Source organism: Stomoxys calcitrans, chromosome 5 (genome assembly GCF_963082655.1).
Source record: "Stomoxys calcitrans chromosome 5, idStoCalc2.1, whole genome shotgun sequence".
Taxonomy (NCBI): Eukaryota; Metazoa; Arthropoda; class Insecta; order Diptera; family Muscidae; genus Stomoxys; species Stomoxys calcitrans.
In genome coordinates this window covers 80,147,510-80,168,573 of record NC_081556.1, presented here as the reverse complement: position 1 = coordinate 80,168,573, position 21,064 = coordinate 80,147,510, and the positions used below count along the sequence as shown (strand labels likewise).

At 37.9% G+C, this 21,064-nt stretch overlaps 1 protein-coding gene and 1 long non-coding RNA gene across 3 annotated transcripts in view; one reads left to right on the top strand and one right to left on the bottom strand.

Annotated features, from left to right (window-relative positions):
* The window catches only part of LOC106080698 (putative phosphatidate phosphatase), a 234,762-nt gene that overhangs the window by 156,078 nt on the left and 57,620 nt on the right, over window positions 1-21,064 (top strand). The window lies entirely within an intron of this gene.
* On the bottom strand, window positions 3,034-3,873 carry LOC131997589 (uncharacterized). Its single transcript, XR_009398292.1, has 3 exons — window positions 3,739-3,873; window positions 3,534-3,658; window positions 3,034-3,455 (listed from the first exon to the last, which is right to left on the bottom strand). It is a non-coding gene; the product is annotated as an uncharacterized LOC131997589 (long non-coding RNA).

The following is a 21,064-nucleotide window of genomic DNA, read 5'->3' as shown; positions in this document are numbered from 1 at the left end:
GAACTGTTGGCTTTTGATAAGAGATTAGTGAGTGATATTCCCACATAATAACTGTTGCAGTAGCTGTGATGATGAAGATGAGTAAGAGATTATTGAGCACTTAATTTCAAGTCCGCAATTACCATTTCCATCTTGGGGAGGAAGTTTTTCTCCAACATAGATAAGTCTAGGAAATCTCCTCATATTCTACGTATGGGATAGTCCAAACTCCGTGTAGAGTAGAATACCTCAAATCCTCCACTAACTCTTTGCGTACCTTATTTTCCCACTTTTGTTACCTAGTGTAATTGTTAATGCATTACTTACAACAATTCTCTTTTGCGACGAAAGACAATGTCAGATAAGAAATGATTCATGCCGCTCCCGATCATAACTGCTCATTAGCCACATTAAACAATTGCCGTTTTATTAAGGCCGACAATTGGTGGCCATCAACGAGGCTAATAAACAGAGAACACACAGACAGACAGCAACTCAGACGGTCGCAAAGGCGAATATCAATTGCCGTCAACCGACGCTTAAAAGGACACAAGAATTGCATTAAAAAAGCCATCGTCGCGTCGCCTATCTTTCTTGTTTTCTAGCCTCAAATGCTTTCAAATGCAACTCACATGAGATGGCGCATGTGGCTGGTTGGCATGTATGGGTTGTTCTGAGCAATGCGCTTTGTTGCTTTCCACATCTTCACTGGATGCATTTGTCCAAATGATAGACTATCTGCGAAAGATAGGAATGACTCTCTGTCTATGTGCTCAAATGGCCATAGCATTCGAATGTCAAGGTACTTGTGGTGTACGAATTCGTATGGGACTCTTCGAAGGCCTGTTCAATGTACATTCAATCCCTACAGTCTTGGCTTTGGCTGGCTGTTCGGTTGTCTGGCTGACTGGGTATGCATTCCACCACATATCCGCTGAAATCTCTCAATGGAACGCAAAGGAAAAAAAAAATCAAGTGAAAAATGAAGAGGCACCGCTAATGCATTGTAACATATAACAATTAAAGAAGTCGGAAGATGGTGGTAGCTAACTTGTGGAGGCAATGCACGCTTTCCACCGGCCTTATTGCTCGTCGGAATGGGGGGGTTAGAAACTCCACTATAGTTATTTCCGCTCATTGTTACTCACAAATACATTCAGTATTGCGTGCATCAGACTATTTTGTGTGCTGTGCGTATCTCTTGGCTGGACAGCAAAAGAAAGAAACCAACAGATACAAAAGTAGCGGACAGATACAGCGAAGAAAGAGGAAGATAGTTTAGACAGCAAATGGTTTATAGCAACATGATGTTCTGTTGCCAGAGATGCCCACCCAACCATGATCATAATGCGAAAATACGTCCATAAGAGAAGGGTTGTCATTATGATCCCAAGCCCACACCAGCAAGCCCTACTGCTAAATGTTTGAAATCAACCAGAAATATTTAAAATTTAAGCACAATTCATATTGATTTTATTTACAAAAGAAATCATAAAAATACGAACTTTTTAGGACAATTTAGAAATTCAAAATATATAATTGAAAAACAAAAGAAATAAAGAAAAAGATATAAAACAAACTTAAAGCAAATTAAGAAAAAAAAATTAATATTAATGTAGTAAAGAAATAAAAATAATAATAAAAATCAACCTGTTCATGCAAGGTATGGTACTGATCCTTATTTGCATACATGAGAGAAAAAAAGTAAATACGCACGTGTAGAGAAAAAAAACTAAATAAAAGTACACTCGTATTTTTAGTTTTATCCCCGGACTGGTGTGTGGTAATTTTTAGCAAAATTGTTATATAAAAAAAAATTGTTTTATTTTCTGTATTAATAATCTTATTTTCCTTTTTAGTTATTTTTAAATTTTTGCCTTGTGTTTTTCTTTTCGTTTTTTTTGAAAATGAATAAAAAAAAATTCAAAACTTGAACAAACCGGCAGTAAAAAAAAAAAAAAAAAAAATAAATGTAATGCAAAATTGATCACCCTTTTACTAGATCAGCAGCATTTGTCTTTATCCAAAAAAAAAAAAAAATAATGATATCAAAGCAACATAGAAAAGATCAATGACTTACTTTGTTCTCTTCTCTATAATCGGGTCCATCGTTGAAAGGCCTTTCTCAGAACTGGATCTAGGAGAGTATCAATGTTGACGACAGCTTGAGAAATGTTGCTGGGATGGCTGAAATGGTGCTGTGTACAAAAGGTGATTGAATGCCTAAAGTTGCGAGAGAGAAATGTTGCTTTCGTGTTTGTCCGCTCTTTTTGTTTTATGTTGATCGAAGATCTTGCATGTAATTAAACATTGTGTTGTGAGAGAAATTGTTGCGTTGTAATGGTTTAAAATGATCAGTACTCATAGCGACATGTTGCGAGAGAAATATATCGCAACATGGTTTGTTTCCAACGATGTTTATAAACACCACGCATACTTATAAACGCAAAGCACAAGAACACATTGTTTCTGCAACATTATGAACTTTAGTCAACATGGTCTGTAAATAACAGTCTTGACAAAAAGGTATAGCTATACAAATGTAATGTTGATTGTGTATCAACCTGTGCTCTTTGGCAACAAACAAACGGGATCACTGTAATCATGCCAAAAAAAAATGTTTTCGCAAATCTTTGCTATGCTTTTAGAATTTTGCGCAACAATAAATTGCAGGTAAAATAACACTTTATGGAAGGGAATGAAATGAACAAAATTTCGGCAAAAACTAATGAAAAAAAAACCTTATGAAATAAAAAAAATAGGAGAAAAAAAGGACAAGATTTGCCAACAAAATTTTTCTCTCACAACTCTAATTATTTAAATTCTATGTTTTCAGATTTTTTCCCTTTCTTTTTTTTTTTTTTTTGCAAATTTTGCAATATTTCTTGTTCACTTTTTTTCCGTTTTAAAACTTATTAGAAAAATCACGCCAACTCCGAGCAAAATTAGCACATACTAAAGAAAAACTATTTTATAATTTTGTCTCACAAAATGAAAAGTAATATAAAAATTTAAAAAGAAATATATAATACTATGTGTTGGATGTGCAGAAAAATAATTCCAGGCAGTTATTAGATGTTAAGTTTTGTTCACAGTAATTATCACGAAACAATCGTACGTTTTTCTGTTGTTCGATTACGGACAGGGGGTTAATTGGCAGGCTTTCTATGTCGAAACTATACCACTTTTCATTGATTCTCGGGCTTCCAGGCCATAAAACTACACACCTTCATCGAATCTCACATATTATCCGGTCTAATTTCTTCGTCGGGCAACGAACCCCTGTGTTTAGAGACGATATGTAGGATGCAGCGACAATAGAAGACTGAATTCTCCAGTGTTTTCAGTGTAAGCAAACCACAATAAAATTTTGCTGAGAAGCAAAAAAAAGGGAACTGAGCCGAGGACAGGTTTCAATCGGTGGTTTTCTTTTCTGCGGTGCTCGACAGTGCCGTGAATATACAATATGTAGAAACCTATGTAAAAATTGAATTTTTTTTTTTTTTGCTATCAAAAGGGAGCCTTTTATTTGATTATGTTAGGGAAAGTATTACCTCATAAAGGTGGCAAGAAAAAGGCAAAAAAATCCTGTGGGCTTAGGCAGCCCTGAGGAAAGCCTCCAAAGCTCTTCTATGGGACCCAATGGTCCAAAAATGGTAGGAATTTTTAAGAGGAGGCACTGATCGGAAAAAAAAAAGAAAGAAACAAAAAAATTGTTCTCATAACGAAAGAGTGAAACGAGAACAAAAAAAAACTCACCAAGTGTCTTGTTCGTAAGCAACACAAAAAAAATAAAAACCAATGTGGATAAAAAAAAAAACGTCAATTCACTTTAAAAAAAAAAACTTTCACCAAGTTACTAAATTGAACTTTTACACACGCGATTTACCACGATAGCTTTAGAAAACCAAATGAAGGAGTCCAAAGTTTGCTACCAGTATTAAACCTCGGTAACGTTCTTGGATAACGTTTTCCTTCCAATTTCTGGTAAAATCCAAAAAAACAAATGAGGGGAAAAACGTCAACTATATGATAAATACTATTAGCCAATCCTACTCATATCCACATGAAGATGGCGTTGAATCAGAAAATCATATTCAAATTCAAAATAACGACCTATTTCAAAAAGAAAAATTTCAACCTGCAAGCGCCATTACAATTCCCCCCCAACAAAATCAGGCTTTGGGGTGGAAATTCTCACCATCAAAGCTGATACCGCTTGCGAGGTGAACTATAACTATTGACGTATGTCCTTGGCGTGATACGTACCTAAAAGTTTGCCCTGTAAGTCTTCTAACTCATAATTGCAATTGCCCAGTTTCCGTCGAACCCGTGCCTTCAGGAAAGTTGGACCTAACTTGGAGTTATATCCCTGCTCGAAGCTGCTCTGTTTAAAATTTCGCCGGTAAACTTCTTGGCCAACATCATAGGATACATTTCTAGAACGAAGATTGTAGGTCTTTTGATTTCTTTCGAATTGTTTATCCATCAAAATCCTTGCTTTATTGCTCATAATGGCAAGGGAATCATTCCTATTAAATTTCACGGCCCTATCCTCCAACATTTCTAACTGCCGCAACAACGGGTAAGTGGAACCGTTTGTGATCATGTTTTGACCGAAAGCAAGATAATATGGCGAAGTTCCTATGGCAGAATGAACAGTTGATCTAAGGGCGCAACCGATACCACTGAGCAATTCGTCCCAGTTCTTCTGATCAGGCCTCACATATGATTTTATAGCCGCCAACACGGATCTATTAACCCTCTCCGAGGCGTTTGCTTGAGGGGCATGAATGGCTGTAAACAAATGGTTGACACCATAGCGGTTTAAAAATTCTTTAAATTAATTGGCACGAAACTGGGAACCGTTATCGGAAACTATCACCTCCGGAACACCAAATATATGAAACAAATCAGTTTCTAAATATTTAACAACAACATCTGTTGTAAATTTTTTTACTGGCTTCAAAAATGGAAACTTACTAAAATGGTCTAGGGCTATAAATATGCCAATGAAGCCAGATCGGGATCGCGGGTAAGGACCTAAAAAGTCGATATATATTTTCTGGAAAAATCTATTAGTTTCGGATGTTTTACCCATTGGTGGCCGCAATGTCTGGTTAGGATGTTTTGTAGTTTTACACATCTCACAATTATTCACGTAGTCCTTGACATCAACTGCTAAACTCGGCCAGAAATAATATTTCCTTATTTTGAACAACGTCTTGTTTATACCGCCATGGGATGACAATGGATCATCATGAGCTCGCCTTAACACTTCAGGAACCATCTCTCGAGGAATCCATAATTTCCATGATAAGTCATCATGAAGTTGTTCACCGGAAGCATGCTCTGTCCGTCTGTATAGGTATCCGTCTATTATTTTTAAGTCGGGCATTTTATCTAAATTTTTCCCGATTTTGTCAAGTCGTTGTCGGTACTCGTCCGATTGAAAATGTGTAGATTTGAGATCTACGAAAATCCCACAGTCTCCTTCCAATGCGGACAGACAATTCGGACCTAGAGCGGACATGTCGTCAGTATTGGCCCTAGAAAGTGTGTCAGGAACCACATTAAGACTACCACGCCGATGTTCAATTTTAAATTTAAATCCTTGCAACTTTAAGGCCCATCTAGCTAAGCGAGTGCTTAAATCTGTTTGGGACATGAGCCACTTCAAAGACGCATGGTCGGTGATAACTGTGAACTCATGTCCTTCCACATAAGCCCTAAATTTTTTAATACTCAGCATTGCTGCCAAGCATTCCTGTTCGGTAACCGAATAGTTGCGTTGGGCTTGATTGAGCTTCTTCGACATAAAGGCGATAGGAACCTCTTCACCCTCCGCATCTTTCTGAACCAAAACTCCTCCTATACCAGTCTTACTAGCGTCACAATGAATAAAAAATGGTTTTGTGAAATCTGGGCTATGTAAAACTGGAGCAGTGCATAGATGGGTCTTAAGAGCATCAAAAGCTATTTGAGCTTCATTAGTCCAGACAAATTTTTGCTTTGTTTTAGTTAAATCTGTTAAAGGCGTGGCAATAGAAGCGTTGTCCCTGATAAATTTTCGGTACCACCCTGTCATTCCGAGAAATCTTCGAACTTGTTTAACGGATCGCGGTTCTGGAAAGTCGGTAATTGCAGACACTTTATCGGGATCCGTTCGAATAACCCCGTCACCAACCAAATGACCAAGATATTTTACCTCAGAGACACAAAAATTGCTTTTTCCAACGTTAATCGTCAAACCAGATTCTTTCAATTTCCGCGCTACCAGCTTAAGAACTTCAAGATGCTTTTCAAAAGTGTCAGATATAATTAGCAAATCATCAAGATATATAAAAACTTCTGTCCTGAGAGACGGCGGAATGACCTTATCCATTAACCTGGACATGGTCTGGGGAGCATTACAAAGCCCAAAGGGCATCACAGTGTAATGGTAAAGTGGTCTCCCAGGAACAGTAAAAGCTGTCTTTTCTCTAGATTGCAGATCTAAAGGGATCTGCCAAAAAGCATCTTTAAGATCTAAAGCTGTTATGAATTCGGCTTTCGGTAACCTGCTGAGGATACCATCTATATGCGGTAGCGGATACGCATCTCCAACTGTGACCGAATTTAGCTTGCGGCTGTCCAAGCAAAGTCTGTTCTTTCCAGGCTTCCGATGAAGAACTACTGGCGAAGACCACGCGCTATTGGATTCCTCAATAACTCCTAACTCGAGCATCCTGTCTAGCTCGTCATAAATCAATTTTTCCACTGCTGGAGAGACAGGGAAATGACGCTGTTTAATGGGTTTCGCAGTGCCTGTGTCAATAACGTGTTCTAAGACATTAGTTCGCCCTAATCCCTCCTTGGCAAATGAAGGAAACAAGCTGATTACTTGATCCAACTTCATTCTCTGCACGTCCGATAGTGAAATTTGAGGTGCAATTTCCGAAATCCAAGACTGAGTATCAGAGGAACAATCAACGTTTACTAGACCCGGTGGCATAAGATCAAATAATTCCCAAAAATCAACCCCTAGGAACAAATCTTTATCGAGGCTTGGAACTATAAAAATCGTAATCGGTTTTTCTACACCCTTGAAAATAATGGAACTATCCACAAATCCTACAACCTGTTGACCACTTCCATCAGCAGTTTTGACTGATGACTTCAATTTCTTAAATGGTTGGCCAGAAGCTAAATACTCCTCTGCTGCCTTAGCTCCAATGCAGCTCAATGATGCACCAGTATCCAAAAGACCTAAAATTTTTTTTCCAAAAAGTAAAACCTCAGCATACGGCCTGACGTCACACGGTTTATTTAACACTGAGCAAATAAATTTCTTCTTAAAACCTCGTACTTTCTTCCAAAAAGAGCGCATTCGGGCTGTTGATCTACTAGTCTTAGGGGATTCCCCGAAGATTCTCTCTCTAGCTTCCTCATATTCCTGGAGTCGTACATGGAATGGCTTAAAAGGATCTAATCCTCGAGGCATATTATCCTGTCTTAAAACATCATGTCCTGGCAAAGCATTGTCACATTCGGTTAAATTACTGTCACATTCGGTTAAGGAATCGTCACTTCCTGTTACAATTTTGTCACTTCCTGTTACAATTTTGTCACTTCCTGTTAGTGAATAATCGCTTTTAGTTTCATTTGTTCTTTTAAGTACATCTAGTCGAGTTCGGTTTGTCTCTGTGCACTCTTCAGTGCACTCGGTCGACCGTTTTTTGAATTGCACTTCTTGCAACTTGGCTTGTATGTGTCAGGGGTTCCGCAACCATAACAAAAGATTGTCCTGTCCGCTAAACAATCCTGATATCTGTGTCCTGGTTTCTGACAATTCCAACAGCATAGACTTATTGCAGAAACTGCCTCCCCTTCTTCCTCAAATTGTGTGCTAAAATTATCCTCAACACAGTCATTACCTAGCTCCGATATCCTTCTCGGCATAGTGGTCGGCTTGGAAAAGGACGAACCGTGCTTTCGTCGAATGTCCTGCATAAAAAATTCCCGCCTTCGACAGATATCCCTAAGTTCCTGAATCGAATGAATTCTCACATTTAGAATTTCGTGTTGAATCTCCGGAAGTAGATTCCGTCTTAAAATCTCAACTAATGTGTCATCACTCAGAGGCTGTTTCAGACGATCAGTTAGCTCAACTACTGACTCAAAGAAGCTGTCAAAATTCTCGCCATTCTTCTGTTTCCGATCTCTAATTAATTCCCTGATGTCCACATCAGTCCGGGAATCGCCGTACTGCTGTCTGAGGGCCCTACAAAGATCACGCCAAGAGACACTGGAAACGGATCTATGGTACCGCCAAAACCAATCTGCTGCTTTACCCTCAAAAAGAGAGCTGGCATTTCGGCACAGTAAATCGTAATCGCCCTGAAGAGTTTGAATGGTGAGGGCTTCAACCCTGTATATAAAACTTTCAACGGACAGACTGTTAAAATTTCCGGAAAATTTCAATCGCCAATTCGCTATTATGTGCAACACCTTATCTGGACGAGACGCCAGGTCTGATAGCGATGAGTGGGTAAAGGCAGCACCGGTTGCAGCTGAATTCATGGGGCCTGAATTAATAGGATTCTGAACGTTATTAGGATCACTGCTACCCAAAGAAAGACCGAAGATTTGTTGGAACGTCTGATTCTCAACAGCTGGCAAAGTTTGCATCCGTGGTGGTGGAACGATTCGACCTTGAGAGGGAGGTGTATACTGGGGATGCACATGACTAGTAGAAGGTGTATTTGGCCTTGCATTTAAATTTAAACGAGAAAGACTGACTTCTATATTGGTTTGAATCAATTTGGACATTTGGTCGCTAAGAGAGGAAAACAGTTGAGACTGCTGTGCTGAAACAACCGATGTTACCATTTCCTTAAGTGCATCAGGATTTACAGCGGTGGAACTATCTGTAGCAGCACCACCGTTTCCAACAGCCGCGCTAGTAGAAGCCTGTTCATTGCCTTGTTCGTTCGAAGCCTGATTACCCGTATTCTTCTTCTGTGATCGAGTCTTAACCCCTGCTGAACCTACACCCTGACCATCACCGTGTAATCTAGCATTACAGACCGGACAATATGGCCTCATTTTTGCACAACTGGCGAGACAAGTTTTGTGAAATGTATGACCGCAAGAAGCAAGTTGGAATTGCAACTCAGACGTTATTAAACTGGCACATGCATTGCAAACAGGACGAGCTTCGCCTTCAGCATCTGTGACGATATTTTCCCTACTTAAGTTGAGCGACATTTTCTTTTTTTTCCTTTTTTTTTTTTACTGTATGGGGGACGATATCCTCTTATAAAAAATAAGTCAAGAACCGTTTGGAAAGAATTATTAAAATTTAATAACAACAGATAAATTCCCAAAACGGAAAAAAAATTGTTATGTTGGACAAAAGCTAATGAAAAATAAAAATTTACATAAGGGCTTAAGGTCAATTAAATTATTATTATTTAAAAAAGAAAAAATTAATAAATAGACAAATGAATAAAAATAAAATAAAATACAAAAATAATTTCAAAAAAAGAAATTCAACGAAATTGAAAAGGAAGTTTTAGGATTTAGTTGTGAATAAAAAAAAAATAATAAAGAGAATTTTAATTGTAGAAAATAAATATATTTTATTTTGAATAAATTTAGATTAGAGATAAAGTTAAAAAAAACAAAAATAAAAAAAAAAAAAAAATTCCGGACTACCAAAAATTCAATTTATCATTTATTTCTGTTTGATTTCTTACTGCAGAGGCTTGCAAGTGGTTACCATTTGATATCACGAAAAGGAAACATAAAGGACAGTATGGAAAAAGAAAAAAAAAAAAAAATATTTGGTGGTTTAGAGACTTAAACTCCAAACATTCACACAAATAAATGTTAGGCTGAGAATGTTAACCCGCTCTGGGCCGTGGTCAGGTCTAGCTTAAAGAATTATCCAGACACTGCAATCCAATCGACAATGAACCGAACTTTAACACAAACAGAGAGTATGGTTTAGTATAGCATTCTTTATAAGTAGTCGAGAATGGATTAAAGTTCTTGACCATCAGCGAAATCTGACTTATAAAGGGGTACTATAGGAAGTAAAAGTTATAGAGAAAAGTAAAAGCAAAAGAAAGGAAAAAATGAAGATTTTGAAAGGAGCCGAAGGAGTTATATCAGTTTTTCATAAAGGATAAAAAAAAGGTGGAATTAAGGATATATTAACCCATTCGGGCCCCACGTTGGGCGCCATTTATATTTATAATGTAACATATAACAATTAAAGAAGTCGGAAGATGGTGGTAGCTAACTTGTGGAGGCAATGCACGCTTTCCACCGGCCTTATTGCTCGTCGGAATGGGGGGGTTAGAAACTCCACTATAGTTATTTCCGCTCATTGTTACTCACAAATACATTCAGTATTGCGTGCATCAGACTATTTTGTGTGCTGTGCGTATCTCTTGGCTGGACAGCAAAAGAAAGAAACCAACAGATACAAAAGTAGCGGACAGATACAGCGAAGAAAGAGGAAGATAGTTTAGACAGCAAATGGTTTATAGCAACATGATGTTCTGTTGCCAGAGATGCCCACCCAACCATGATCATAATGCGAAAATACGTCCATAAGAGAAGGGTTGTCATTATGATCCCAAGCCCACACCAGCAAGCCCTACTGCTAAATGTTTGAAATCAACCAGAAATATTTAAAATTTAAGCACAATTCATATTGATTTTATTTACAAAAGAAATCATAAAAATACGAACTTTTTAGGACAATTTAGAAATTCAAAATATATAATTGAAAAACAAAAGAAATAAAGAAAAAGATATAAAACAAACTTAAAGCAAATTAAGAAAAAAAAATTAATATTAATGTAGTAAAGAAATAAAAATAATAATAAAAATCAACCTGTTCATGCAAGGTATGGTACTGATCCTTATTTGCATACATGAGAGAAAAAAAGTAAATACGCACGTGTAGAGAAAAAAAACTAAATAAAAGTACACTCGTATTTTTAGTTTTATCCCCGGACTGGTGTGTGGTAATTTTTAGCAAAATTGTTATATAAAAAAAAATTGTTTTATTTTCTGTATTAATAATCTTATTTTCCTTTTTAGTTATTTTTAAATTTTTGCCTTGTGTTTTTCTTTTCGTTTTTTTTGAAAATGAATAAAAAAAAATTCAAAACTTGAACAAACCGGCAGTAAAAAAAAAAAAAAAAAAATAAATGTAATGCAAAATTGATCACCCTTTTACTAGATCAGCAGCATTTGTCTTTATCCAAAAAAAAAAAAAAATAATGATATCAAAGCAACATAGAAAAGATCAATGACTTACTTTGTTCTCTTCTCTATAATCGGGTCCATCGTTGAAAGGCCTTTCTCAGAACTGGATCTAGGAGAGTATCAATGTTGACGACAGCTTGAGAAATGTTGCTGGGATGGCTGAAATGGTGCTGTGTACAAAAGGTGATTGAATGCCTAAAGTTGCGAGAGAGAAATGTTGCTTTCGTGTTTGTCCGCTCTTTTTGTTTTATGTTGATCGAAGATCTTGCATGTAATTAAACATTGTGTTGTGAGAGAAATTGTTGCGTTGTAATGGTTTAAAATGATCAGTACTCATAGCGACATGTTGCGAGAGAAATATATCGCAACATGGTTTGTTTCCAACGATGTTTATAAACACCACGCATACTTATAAACGCAAAGCACAAGAACACATTGTTTCTGCAACATTATGAACTTTAGTCAACATGGTCTGTAAATAACAGTCTTGACAAAAAGGTATAGCTATACAAATGTAATGTTGATTGTGTATCAACCTGTGCTCTTTGGCAACAAACAAACGGGATCACTGTAATCATGCCAAAAAAAAATGTTTTCGCAAATCTTTGCTATGCTTTTAGAATTTTGCGCAACAATAAATTGCAGGTAAAATAACACTTTATGGAAGGGAATGAAATGAACAAAATTTCGGCAAAAACTAATGAAAAAAAAACCTTATGAAATAAAAAAAATAGGAGAAAAAAAGGACAAGATTTGCCAACAAAATTTTTCTCTCACAACTCTAATTATTTAAATTCTATGTTTTCAGATTTTTTCCCTTTCTTTTTTTTTTTTTTTTGCAAATTTTGCAATATTTCTTGTTCACTTTTTTTCCGTTTTAAAACTTATTAGAAAAATCACGCCAACTCCGAGCAAAATTAGCACATACTAAAGAAAAACTATTTTATAATTTTGTCTCACAAAATGAAAAGTAATATAAAAATTTAAAAAGAAATATATAATACTATGTGTTGGATGGGCAGAAAAATAATTCCAGGCAGTTATTAGATGTTAAGTTTTGTTCACAGTAATTATCACGAAACAATCGTACGTTTTTCTGTTGTTCGATTACGGACAGGGGGTTAATTGGCAGGCTTTCTATGTCGAAACTATACCACTTTTCATTGATTCTCGGGCTTCCAGGCCATAAAACTACACACCTTCATCGAATCTCACATATTATCCGGTCTAATTTCTTCGTCGGGCAACGAACCCCTGTGTTTAGAGACGATATGTAGGATGCAGCGACAATAGAAGACTGAATTCTCCAGTGTTTTCAGTGTAAGCAAACCACAATAAAATTTTGCTGAGAAGCAAAAAAAAGGGAACTGAGCCGAGGACAGGTTTCAATCGGTGATTTTCTTTTCTGCGGTGCTCGACAGTGCCGTGAATATACAATATGTAGAAACCTATGTAAAAATTGAATTTTTTTTTTTTTTGCTATCAAAAGGGAGCCTTTTATTTGATTATGTTAGGGAAAGTATTACCTCATAAAGGTGGCAAGAAAAAGGCAAAAAAATCCTGTGGGCTTAGGCAGCCCTGAGGAAAGCCTCCAAAGCTCTTCTATGGGACCCAATGGTCCAAAAATGGTAGGAATTTTTAAGAGGAGGCACTGATCGGAAAAAAAAAAGAAAGAAACAAAAAAATTGTTCTCATAACGAAAGAGTGAAACGAGAACAAAAAAAAACTCACCAAGTGTCTTGTTCGTAAGCAACACAAAAAAAATAAAAACCAATGTGGATAAAAAAAAAAACGTCAATTCACTTTAAAAAAAAAAACTTTCACCAAGTTACTAAATTGAACTTTTACACACGCGATTTACCACGATAGCTTTAGAAAACCAAATGAAGGAGTCCAAAGTTTGCTACCAGTATTAAACCTCGGTAACGTTCTTGGATAACGTTTTCCTTCCAATTTCTGGTAAAATCCAAAAAAACAAATGAGGGGAAAAACGTCAACTATATGATAAATACTATTAGCCAATCCTACTCATATCCACATGAAGATGGCGTTGAATCAGAAAATCATATTCAAATTCAAAATAACGACCTATTTCAAAAAGAAAAATTTCAACCTGCAAGCGCCATTACAGCATAAATCTCAAGTTACCCTCCATCTAAGCAGCCATTGCCTCTTTTTTTTTGGAAGCGACAGACGAACTTCCTAAGTATCTAATGATTGGTTCTATTACTTTGTTGGTGTTCCTTGTTGCACACACAGCACAACAACTGGCAATGATTTTATTGATCGTGGACTGGTTGCAGTGTCATTAACAACAGCTAAGACATTGACCGTGAAGGCAATAATTAAAGTGTGCAGATGGGAGAGAATATAAGGAAAAACAAAAACCCAGAAGACAAGTGCTTGGGATAATTGCAAAAAAACGAGTTAATATGATTGAAGAAAATGCTACATTCTCAGCATAACGGAGACTTGTTAGGCTAGGAATGTGTTTGGACTTCAACGACCAAATTTGCTAATATGTCCTGTTATGATACCGAAAGCTTTAGTAACCTCCTGCTTGTTTCCTTTCAGTAATAGCCTCGTTTTCTCACAATCCGGATGCCTCCATAGGATTTTCGTCGCCCTGGCGACCCTTTCACTGTTCCACAGGGTTGCATGCCCATTCGTCGCCCACTCTCTTAACTCGGACTGCGTCGACCTTTCCGATTTTAACTGATGATCAAGTATTAGTTAAGATCCTTCTGCACTGAAAAATCAATTGACTTAAACTTAAAGATTTTAACCTTAATCTAAGAATTTTTGTAATGAAGAAGCGAATCTTTAAAATAAAGACCTTTTATATACTAACGGACAGAAGCTTCCGATTGGATTTTCTCATCTCAAAGTAAATTTTCTAACATAAACGATATTTTGAGCTTCATTTAAAGATTTTTGTCTTAAATAATAAGACGCATTAGCAGATCTATTTAATTACAACTTAAGATTCAATATCAATAAATCAAGTAATAAATCTTTTACCATAGGCATGGGCATTTTTTGTTAAATTCGTCATATTTGGTTCGAATCTGTAAAGTCAGCTAAGTTAGAAAAGGGAGTGGGGATATTACTCCGCTTCACGCCATTATGGGGTGTCCGCCACAGCGCAGATGTTAGCATGTCCGTCTATGACGTTGAACGCACAGGTTCATACCCCTGCGAGTACATCAGAAAAAATGTTCAGTGGTGGCAATTTCTCCTAATGCTGGTGAAATTTGCGAGGAACTATGCCATTTGAAACAAGTAAAGGGCGTAAAGTTCGGTCGGACCGAACTTTGGATACCAGCCACATCTGGTATATATGTGAACCAACTTTTGTCATAATCCGGTAATAAATGCATAGTTTATACCCCCATATCAGCTTTGTAAAAATATGGTCCGCTTTGGACCAGTTCGACACGGATATTGAGAGGTCTAATAAGAACAAGTCATTGTTCAATTTTGTAGAACAAAATATTGGTCTTTTTGGTAGCCATATATAAATATAGACCGATCTGAACCATATACGACACGGATGTCGAAAAGCCTAACATAAATCACTGTGTCAAATTTCAGTGAAATCGGATTATAAATGCGCCTTTAAGGGCGTAAGGGCTATATCCAAATCTGGACCGATATGGGCCAAATTGAAGAAGGTTGTCGACTGGGCTAACACAACTCACTGTCCCAAATTTTGCCAAAATTGGACTATAAATGCGCCTTTTACGGGCTTAAGACCTTAAATCGTGAGATCGGTCTATATGGCAGCTATATCCAAATTTGGACCGATCTGGGCCAAATGGAAGAAGGATGTCGAAAGTTCTAACACAACTCACTGTCCCAAATTTCAGCAAAATCGGATAATAAATGTGGCTTTTATGGGCCTTAGACCTTAAATTTGCGGATAGGTCTATATGGAGGCTATATCTAAATATGGTTCGATATAGCCCATCTTCGAACTTAACCTGCTTATGGGCAAAAAAAAGAATCTATGCAAAGTTTCAGCTAAATATCTCTAATTTTAGAGACTGTAGCGTGATTTCAACAGGCAAACGGACGAACGTAAAAATTTCATCCAATTCGAATAGGAATTGCGCCCTTTGGGGGCTTAAGAAGTAAAATAGAAAGATCGATTTATATGGGAGCTGTATCAGGCTATAGACCGATTCGGACCATATTTGATGCATATATTGAAGGTAATGGGAGAAGCCGTTGTACAAAACTGCAGCTGAATCGGATAATAATTACGGGCTGTGGAGGCTCAAGAAGTCAAGATTCAAGATCGGTTTATATGGCAGCTATATCAGTTTATAAACCGATTTGAACTTGGAACAGTTGTTGGATATCATAACAAAACGCGTCGTGCAAAATTTCATTCCAATCGGATATGAATTGCGCCCCCTAGAGGGTCAAGAAGTCAAAACCCAAGATCGGTTTATATGGCATATAGACCAATGTTCTGATAAGGGTCTTCGCCCTTAAAAGCCGCTTTTATTACCCGATTTCGCTGAACTTTGAAACAGTTAGTTATTTTAAGCCTCTTGTTCACCGATTGCAGTACATATCGGACCAAATTTAGATATGGCTACCATATAGACCGATCCTTCAATTTAGGGTTTTAATCCCATGAAAAACGGATTTATTGTCCAGTTTAACTGAAACTGTAACTTATATAAGAGTTCTCGGGCCGTGAATAAAATACGATCCAGACCAGCGCATATTTGGATATGGTAGTGACTTAGGACATGGTAGTGGAGTTATACTAAACTAGGATGATTAATATATCCATGGTGGTGGGAGTGTAACACTTTTTTACGTGTAACAAAGTGCTCTGTTATGAAGTCTGTGGGCTTATTTCCCAGTGCTGCGAATAACACCGGCCATCCAGGGTTTTTCTAGAGCTGATTTCCTTTAGAAGAAGAAGAAAACTATCTTCGAAAGTCCCCACTATTGCATTCGTTATGCTGTTGACATTGTCGCCAATTACTTCTGTGCTTGAGCAATACAAAATATCTTGCCCAAGTCTTTCTTTGAGTAATCTTCCGAATTTTGCCCAGTTAGTTTTCACCATATTTCGGAAGCCTATCAGAGTCGTCGCTGGTCGAGCTATTCTAAACCTTATGTAGCGATGGTCAGAGAAGAAGTGATTCGTGCAGACCCTTCAATTTCGAACCTCTTCGATTAGATTTTTCGAACATATTATCACATCTTAAACCTCCTCTCTAAAACTACTTAAAAAGATGGCGGTGTTGACATATTAAGTGGTAAAGGGTGATTTTTTTGAGGTTAGGATTTTCATGCATTAGTATTTGACAGATCACGTGGGATTTCAGACATGGTGTCAAAGAGAAAGATGCTCAGTATGCTTTGACATTTCATCATGAATAGACTTACTAACGAGCAACGCTTGCAAATCATTGAATTTTATTACCAAAATCAGTGTTCGGTTCGAAATGTGTTCATTCACCGTTCAGCGATGAGGCTCATTTCTGGTTGAATGGCTACGTAAATAAGCAAAATTGCCGCATTTGGAGTGAAGAGCAACCAGAAGCCGTTCAAGAACTGCCCATGCATTCCGAAAAATGCACTGTTTGGTGTGGTTTGTACGCTGGTGGGATCATTGGACCGTATTTTTTCAAAGATGCTGTTGGACGCAACGTTACGGTGAATGAACACATTTCGAACCGAACACTGATTTTGGTAATAAAATTCAATGATTTGCAAGCGTTGCTCGTTAGTAAGTCTATTCATGATGAAATGTCAAAGCATACTGAGCATCTTTCTCTTTGACACCATGTCTGAAATCCCACGTGATCTGTCAAATACTAATGCATGAAAATCCTAACCTCAAAAAAATCACCCTTTATTAGGTGGTTGCTTTTCGAGAATTCTGCCGGCGCTAGACACTGCTTATTTATGTTCGCACTACCCCACGACATGTGGTGAGAGCTCGCACCGCACCCTATTAGTACCTGATTCCCTGCTTGTTTTGCCTACCTCACTAGTCGTTGCATCTCCGACGTGGGTGATGTTGTCAGAGAGTGATGCGAAAATTTACTCACCGATGCCAGGTATGCTGAGGCCACCGTAGCACAGAGGTTAACATGTCCGCCTTAACGCTGAACGCCTGGGTTCGAATCCTGGCGAGACCATCAAAAAAATTTTTTCTTCAACAATGGTTTTCTCCTCCTAATGCTGGCAACATTTGTGAGGTACTATGCCATGTTAAACTTCTCTCCAAAGAAGTGTCGCACTGCGGCACGCCGTCCGGACTCGTTTATAAAAAGGAGGACCCTTATCATTGAGCTTAAACTTGAATTGGACTGCACTCATTGATATGTGAGAAGTTTGCCCCTGTTCCTTAGTGGAATATTCATGGGCAAAATTCGCAATTTGCCAGGTATGCTTCACCGCCGCCCAGTCTCATAACAGATTACATCCCACTTTGAAAATTTTTGGGGAAAAGTGATAATTCAAGTTTGTATGACAAAAATTGCAGGTGCTCGGCTGAGTTACATGATAGCATAAAAATTGGTAGTTGAGATGGTTCAGTCCATTAAAGTGGTCGCCCATGGCTTTTGAGTTACAGCACATATGGCTATTGCCTTTGCTGATTATATCTGGATGACTTCGATCATTGGTTCTCCAGTAAACGGGCTTCTAACGAATCGATGACGGTTTTGTACTCGTCTCTTTGCCTATCCTAGACTTTGCCAATTAAAATACTTATGCAAAATTGATTGAGCCTAGCTTTACTCCCTCAAAACATAGCATGCTCTCGGCAGACAGAGTAATGGCTACATTGATTTCGAATGTCAAAAAGACATTTATTTCTAAGAGTCTCCGATAAATAGTTCGATGAGTTACAAACGGAATGATAGAGGCCACTGTAGCGCAGAGGTTAGCATGTCCGCGTATGACGCTGAACGCCTAGGTCCGAAGCCTGGCGAGACCATCAGAAAAAATGTTCAGCGGTGGTTTTCCCCTCCTAATGCTGGCATCATTTGTGAGGTACTATGCTATATGAAACTTCACTCCAAAGAGGTGTCGCACTGCGGCACGCCGTTCGGACTTGGCTATAAAAAGGAGGTCCCTTGTCATTGTGAGAAGTTTGCCCCTGTTCCTTAGTGGAATGTTCATGGGCAAAATTTGCAATTTTACAAACGGAATGATGAAGTAAGTATATTCACATCAACCAGAGTTTGTAAGCATCGTTGAACTGGGAAGAATCTCACCTCGATCAGGACTTACTTCTGCCAATGATAATTATAAACTTTTTCACGTACTTTTAGGCTCTTCTGCAGGTATTACGCCCAATTGAAATTTGAATACATGTGCCATCAGCGGCATTATGTGGTGGCTGCTCTGCAATTACTACAATTTCCTTATTGGTTGCTTAACCAGTCCATAGCGTAGGAGGAATAGAAGATCTATAACCAAAAGGCCAAACTCCCTCAACGTGTGTAGGACAAAACCACCAACTGCTGCTTCATGAAATGTATGGCCTGTGTTCAGCTCAACTCGAATAGTTTTAATGTCATTTTAATTACATGCATCCATGAAAGCGACATTGCGAGACATGGATATGGTCATGGAAAGCACATAATAATTTTCTTGGGGCACGAGTGCACACATTGCTGCAGCTTACCAAGACTTAGTACGAGTAAGTCTGCAAATCAAGTAGGAGGAGTCGCATAATTACATCGGCTGTTGTGCTGGAGTTATGTTGGAAATTTGAAATATTTTTAATTAATTGGCTGGCGTCTCTTGTTAGGACAATTTGACTGAGGGTTTTTATTTTCAATCAAGACTTTTAAATTGCCAACGATAAAAATAAATTTAAAAACTATGGGGAACTTTAATATAACTTCTAATTGCAATAGGCATTTGAAGTATTTACAATGAAAGTGCTGCAGCTGGCATTGGCCTTTTTTGTTAAAGAATTTTATGGTGTGTCTGCATTAGCATGACATATTAAAAATCCTCATCCTCTCAGTTTTAGCTTGCTTTCAAATATAATTTTGTTTGTATTTTGTGTCTTCTTAAGATAAATTTTGAAGTGTCTTTGCTTGCATTACTGGCTCTAGGCAATTTTGGATCACTTGCCATATGGCACTTCAAAAATAGGAGAGGTGTTGGAAAAACCAAGAAAATTTTTAAATTAAAATTTTACGTATGCTGCTAAAAATAAAAGCGAAACGAATTGTTTACACGAGAACAAAAAAAAAAAAAGTAAGACCGTGCTAAGTTCGGTCGGGCCGAATCTTATATACCCTCGCATTTGTCGATTTCTATACGCAGTATCTCCTTTTAGGCAAAACAAGTAAGAGCGTGCTAAATTTGGCCGGGCCGAATCTTATATACCCTCCACCATGGTCGCATCTGTCGAGTTCTTTGCGCTGTATCTGTTTTTAGGCAAACAAAGTATAATGAATAAGGACGGAGAAGCAGCTACATCAAGTTATAGTCCGATTCGGGGCTCAAGAAGCGAAATCGGGAGATCGGTTTATATGGGAGCTGTATCAAGCTTTAGATCGATTCTGACCATATGGCACACGTATGTTGAAGGCCATGGGAGGAGCCGTTGTACAAAATTTGTGCCAAATCGGATGAGAAGTGCGTTCTCTAGAGGCTCAAGAAATCAAGACCCAAGATCAGTTTATATAGCAGCTATATCAGGTTATGGACCGATTAGGACCATACTCTGCACAGTTGTTGGATGTGATATGAAAACACTATGTGCAAAATTTCAGTCAAATCGGATAAGAATTGCGCACTCTAGAGGCTCAAGAAGTCAAGACCCAAGATCGGTTTATATGGAAGCTATATCAAACCATGGACCGATATGGCCCATTTATAATACCAACCGACCTACACTAATAAGAAGTATTTGTGCAAAATTTCAGGCGGCTAGCTTTACTCCTTCGGAAGTTAGCGTGCTTTCGACAGACAGACGGACGGACGGACAGACGGATGGACATGGCTAGATCGACATAAAATGTCGCGACGATCAAGAATATATTGACTTTATGGGGTCTCAGACGAATGTTTTGAGTAGTTTCAAACAGAATGACGAAATTAGTATACCCCCATCCTATGGTGGAGGGTATAAAAAGGATAAAAGAAAAGATTTGCTCTGCGATTAGAGCGATATCAAGATATGGTCCGGTTCGGACCACAATTAAATTATATTTTGCAGACCTGTGTTAAATGTCAGCCAATTCGAATAAGAATTGCGCCCTTTAGGGGCTCAAGAAGTAAAATAGAGAGATCGATTTATATGGGAGCTGTATCAGGCAATAAACCGATTCAGACCATAATAAACACTTATGTTGATGGTCATGAGAGGATCCGTCGTACAAAATTTTAGACCGATTTGAATCTTATTTGACATAGTTGTTGAAAATAAGAATAAAATACGTCATGCAAAATTTCAGCCAAATCGGATATGAATTGCGCCCTCTAGAGGCTCAAGAAGTCACGACCTAAGATCGGTTTATATGACAGCTATATCAGGTTATCATCCGATCCATCCAATCATCATCCAATCCAATCGGATAAGAATTGCGCCCTCTAGAGGCTTAAGAAGTCAAGACCCAAGATCGGTTTATATGGCAGCTATATCAAAACATGGACCGATTTGGCCCATTTACAATACCAACCGACCTACTCTAATAAAAAGTATTTTGTGCAAAATTTCAAGCGGCTAGCTTTACTCCTTCGAAAGTTAGCGTGCTTTCGACAGACAGACGGACGGACATGGCTAGATCGACTTAAAATGACATGACGATCAAGAATATAT